This window comes from Hemiscyllium ocellatum, chromosome 35 (genome assembly GCF_020745735.1).
Source record: "Hemiscyllium ocellatum isolate sHemOce1 chromosome 35, sHemOce1.pat.X.cur, whole genome shotgun sequence".
NCBI lineage: Eukaryota > Metazoa > Chordata > Chondrichthyes > Orectolobiformes > Hemiscylliidae > Hemiscyllium > Hemiscyllium ocellatum.
Window position 1 is genome coordinate 43,776,637 of NC_083435.1, and position 6,158 is coordinate 43,782,794.

A 6,158-nucleotide genomic window follows, 5' to 3' on the forward strand; every position below is an offset into this window, starting at 1 on the left:
CATCTTTAGATACAATACATCGTCTGCCACCTACAGTCAGACTCCACTACCAGCGATATATTTCCCTCTCCACCCCTATCTGCATTCCACAGAGACCATTCCCTCTGTGACTCCTTGATTAGTTCCATGCCTCCCATCAATCCACCCTACAGCCGGCACCTTTCCTTGCCACTACAAGAGGTGTAAAATCTGCACCCACACCTCCCCTTTCACTTCTGTTCAAGGTGCCATCGGATCTTATCACATTTGGCAGAGGTTTTCCTGCACATCCACCCATCTCATCTACTGCATCCAGTGCTCTCAATGTGGTCTCCTCCACATCGAGGAGACGGAACGCCAACTGACGGAACATCTCAGGAAACATCTCTGGGACACACACACCAAACAACCCTACCGCCCTGTTGGCCAACCACTTCAACTCCCCCTCCCACTCCTCCAAGGACATGCAAGTCCTGGGCCTCCTCCACCACCAAAATCCAAGCCACATAACAACTGGAAGAAGAATGTCTCATTTTCCACCTTGGGGCCCTTCAACCACATAGCATGAACATCAACTTCACTAGTTTTCTACTCTCCCCTCCCTCCACTTCATCCCAGATCCAACCCTCCAAATTGGCACCACCCCCTTGAACTGTCATACCTCTCCATCTTTCTCCCCACCAATCTGCTCCACCTTCCCCTCTGAACTGTTCACTATCACCACTGCACTTGCATCTACTTATTGCCTTCCCAGCTCCTTTCCCACCACACCCGTCCCCACCCTCTTATTTATCTGTAAGCCCCATTCCTCTATCAATTAGTTTATAATTGGTGGTTCACAGGAAGCATTCATCTCCCTAAAAAAATGGAGACTTGCATTCATACATCCGCTTCCACAACTTTAGGGGATCAAAAAGCACCTTTTCAACAATGATGTGAAGATTGCAAGTAACTGAGTTCATAAACTGTATGCTCCAATTCACGGTAACGGCTCAGCCTCAGTGCTTGGGTCTCTGGATTAAGACTTGAATCCAAACCTGACTCAGAGATGGGAATGAGAACGCAAGACAGACTAAAATTGTGAGATAATATTTGCATGTATACAGGAGGTCAGGAGAAGGGAAACTAATAGAGAAAAGAGTAGACTTCAGGAGTGACGAACTTCCTACGGATGAGGTACTGTTTGACGATCCGCAAACAAGCAACATCGAACCATCTTAAATCTCACTAACCTCTGTACTGCATCACTCCAGAACAACCATCTATCATCCAAAAATCCCTTGTGTTCTTCAATGAGACTGAACTGCAGTGGGTTTTCTCACCATTATATGCACTGTATCTGACAGATTTCCCCCGTTTGCCCTTGTGTTGCTCACAAATGCATCCAATAACAGTGAGGCTGGTAATGTGGGCGTCACTGAGGATGGGTAGTCTTGACCCTGATCTGAAAGTGTATGTGACCTGGTGAGTGAGTGTTAGCCAATATTATTCCTGGTCTCTTTCTTCAGATGTTGCTCTTCCCTCCTTTGAATCTGCTGTTTTCACTTGTCCTCCCAAAAACAAATAAACCTTGACCCCTCAGTCCATGTAAACGAGTGACCTGCTTTGTTCCTCATCCAAATCCTTCAACAGAATGTCACCTCCAAATCGTGAGGTGGGACATTAGTCAAGTGGGTGGGGAGGAGCTGTGCACGATATCGTGGAAGGTATTGTCAACAGGCAAGGGTTGAAAGGATAGCAGAGAGATCTGCAGCAGAGTGGGGGATCATTCCCCAAAATACTTGGCATCACTGGGTCAATCTGAGAATGAATGTAGTGATAGGTGCTACAGTTCCCTACAGTATGTATGGTCAATCCCAGAGCCTCCCCTCTCCCTCTTTGTCCTTCCTCTTGATTCCGTCCCTCCTTAGCATCTGCTAATCCCACTAAAGAGCTGTGGATGCTCTAAATCAGAAACAAAACTAGAAATGCTCGAAAAATTCAGCATATGTGGTGAAAAATCAGAGTTAACATTTCAAGTCCAGTGACTGTTCTTCAGGCTGATGGTAGTTCAGAAAATGTTGGTATATATGCTGAAGATGGGGTGGGGGAGGTGGAGGAACACATGATAGGTGGAGATGGAGCCCAGTGAGAGAAAGAACAGCAATTGGACACGGAAAGAAACGAGGAGTGTGGTGCTGGAAAAGCACAGCAGGTCAGGCAGCATCCGAGGAGCAGGAGAATTGACATTTTGGGCATAAGCCCTTCAGGAGGAATGAGGTTTGTGGGCGGGGGCTGAGAGATAAATGGGAGCAGGTGGAGCTGGAGGAAAGGTAGCTGGGAATGTGATAGGTAAATGAAGGTGTTGGGGACAAAGGTGATAGGTCAGAAAGGAGGTTGGAGCAGATAGGTGGGAAGGAAGATAGACAGGTCAAGGGGGCATTGTTGAGTTGGAGGCTTGGGACTGGGATAAGCTGGGGGAAAGGGGAAAAGTGGAAACTGGTGAAATCCACATTGCTCCCACATAGTCATAGGGTCCGAATGCAGAAGATGAAGCGTTCTTCCTCCAGGCGTCGAGTGGTTAGGGCTTGGTGATGGAGCTACCCCAATGGCCCAAAAGCCTTATTCCTGATGAAGGGCTTCTACCCAAAACGTCGATTCACCTGCTCCTCAGATGCCACCGGACCTGCTCTGCTTTTCCAGTACCATACTCTTGACTCTGATCTCCAGCATCTGCAGTCCTCACTTCCTCCATAGAAAGAAATGAGTAAAGGTCAGCTTGGGAGAATCAATACTTGATAAAGGGGACCATTAGTGGCTAACTATGGGTTGGTTGTGCCAGTAGCCCGTATCATGACCAGGTCTCTTGTGTGGGAGTTTGAAGTAAGGACGTTGAAATCAATATTGAGTCCTGAAGGTCACTGAGACAGAGATATTGGCCAGAGAACACAGGCTTTTTTCTGGTTCACCATTATGACTTTTGTCATCGCTCTCGTTCGGCAAGGTATTTGCCAAACTTGCTTCCACAACCGCATCACTTTCCAGCTCAAACTGCACAAGGATTCCAATTGAAGTTCCATCCTTCATGTTTTGAACCCACCCAAGATCACAGGTATAACTGTGAGATATATTTCTTTGACAACTCCTCTTCACTCAGTCAGATGTTCTCACATTATCAATTTCACTGTTATTTAATGCTGCATTTGTAAGCAAATAAAGGGAGGAAATCCTTCAGATGTAGTGCATCTCATGATGACAGAATCCATTGCAGCTCATTCTCATTGAAGAACATCAGGGGTTTTTGCCATAAGTTCAATCTCAACCTCTCACTTCTTCAGCAACACCTCACGCTAGCTCAGAAATGTCTTGCCCCAAGTTCCACTTCATCCTCCAAGTCATTCGACATTCTAACAAGAAACCTTTTTGTTTCCTTTCAGGCACTAATGATTGCAAGATGCAATAAGTGAGAGGTACATTCCTCTGGAAACTTCTTCCACTCCCTTTCCCCTGACTCCATCTCCTCTCCATAATACCCTACTTCTTGACGAGTATTTACTATCCCCTCTGACCTTCCACTTGGATGCTGGAAGTTCTGTACCCAACAAAGATCTCAGTTTTATCCCGTGCCGCCACCTCAATTAATTCTGGGCATTACATGACATTGAACTCCTCTTCTGTCACCTTTGCCTCCATGCCCATTTGTTTGGACTAGAGTCCCCTTCCCATCTCCCAGACCCCTGAAACACTGCCCTCCATCTGGACCCCTCTGAACTTTTATCTTCACTTGATCTATTCAGTGAGAACTATCAATATGACTTTTGCCTTAATTTCTCTGACTCACTCACCCATTCAGAACGATTCCAATTTGAACTGACTGCAGTCCATGCTCTCAGACCAACCCTGACCTTGTAATCAAGCTTGCTGACAAGGGGTGGTGCTCTTTTTGTCTGGCGGACTCACTTCTCAACTATGGAGGCTGAGTGCCAGCTCTTAGGCATATTCTCCTGTCTCACCTGGGGCCAGGATGCCATCATTGAACACCAGGCTATGGTGTTCACAAGGTTCACTAATCTTATTTCATCTGGTAATCTCCCCTACACTACCTCCAAGCTCACAGTCCCCCACCCTCACACAGCTTATTCCTGCCTTCTTTCCAAAACCCATAAACAGGAATGCCTGTGCAGATTTTGCCTTTGTTTCTGTCTGCTCCTGCCCCACAGAACTCATCTCTTGTCACCATGACTTGATTTTTCTCCTCTTGCCCGGTCCCTTCCCACATACATTTTCGATTTTTATGACACTTTTCATCAGTTTTGGAATTTCCAGTTCGCAGGAAGAGATTGGGTTATTCCTCAAATTTTATTCCTGACCCACTGGTAGAATTGTGTCTAAAGAATAGAAATTTCCTGAATGAAGGATAATGCTTCATCAGAATTTCTGACTGAAGAAAAACCCTTCAGATGTCCATTCCAGCTGACCCAAGGGATTTTCACACCTTTCACAGCTTCAGGAACCCAGATACAAAGAAAATACTGACACCTGCAGCTCTAACTAGTTACCACTTTAAACCAAATCAAACTTTCAGGGTGCCAGTTTACAGGGAGAAAAGCAATCTAAACACAGCCTTTGAATCAAAGTGTTAGAAACTGACTTTAATATTAGAGAAATGTAATGCTATTGTCAGCCAGATTCTCTCATTCCTGAGTCAGATGTTACGAGTTTAAATCTCATGCCAGAGTATTGTGCCTGAATAACCCAGTGCAGTCCTGAGGGAGTGTGGCACTGTTAAAGAAACAGTCCTTCAAATGTGTTAATTCAGAGCACCAAAGCCATCTCAGATGAAAGCATAACATCCCTTGCTACTATGTTGTAAAAGAGTCAGGGAGTTATCCCTGATGTCTTGCCAGTGTAGATCTCTACAATCACTGTCACAAAAACAGATCTGATCAGTTGCATATCACTGTTCGTGGGAGTTTGCCAGTGAAAAGTGACAACAATCATTTTCAAAAAGTGGCAAAACTTAACTCAGCAATGAATTGTCTGGAAGGTGCTTTTGGACAGCCTGGGTTTGCAATAGTTTGTACAGGACACATACCTAGGCAATTCTCGGTTAGATGCCAGTGTTGTCACTTGATTCAAGCTATGGCTAATTCTGGAGCTTGACTCTTCAATAGATCAGCTGAAATGCAATTCTCATCCCTGAGTCAGATGTTACGAGTTCAAATCTCCTGCCAAAGTATTTTGCCTGACAACCCAATGCCGTCCTGAAGAAGTTTAACTCTTCAATAGTTCAGCTGAGATATGACTCTTGCTGTGGGCTCTGACATTTCTTAATATTATGTGGAATGAATCAAGTTGACTGAAGACTAAAATAAAAGTAAAACATTGCAGATGCTGGAAACCTGAAATAAAACCAGAATGCTGGAGAAAGTCAGTGGATCTGGCAGCATCTGAGAAAGAGAAACAGAGTTAATACTTCAAGTTCAATGTGGCTGTCCTTCTGAACCAGTCCAGACTCAAATTGTTCACCTGGTTCCTCTTTCCAGTCAATGCTGCCAGACCTGTGGAGTTTGTTTTTTTTATTATTATTATTTTATGACTGTAGACTGAACTGAGTTTGTCAAAAAACTTATCATTGAAGATGGCACAAACACTTCAACCTGGTTTCTTGGCCTAACGTAAGGAGATCCTCCATCAATGAGCTGAATAGTTCACTAGACTCACCTGCACTTTGTCAGCACATTTCTCTTGAAACTGGAAGAATTGTACACCCAGTAGAACATGAACTATGAAATGATTAGTAGAATTCCCCAGATTTCTACTCATAACTTTTAACAAAGTAACTGTCATAGTAGTGGATATCTTAGTAAAGAATCATACTCCCTACCAATAATGAGAGTATTTACCATTGATGAATTTTCCCCTCTCTAGTTGGAATGTATGTTCAGTGGTGTTTTATTGCATGTTGCACTCAGCTACAGGGGAAGGAGTGCTGCACTGTCAGAGATGCTGTCTTTTGAATAACACTTTAAACTGAGACATAGTCTTCTCTCTCAGATGAACGTAAACAGACCCGTGTGACTTTTTCAAAGTTGTCTTGTGTGCTCTGGATGTACCAGCACCACAAAAGATAGATTATCTGGTCATTGTCACAGTGTTGTTTGCAGACACTTGTAGCATTCATGTTCACTGTAACAAAT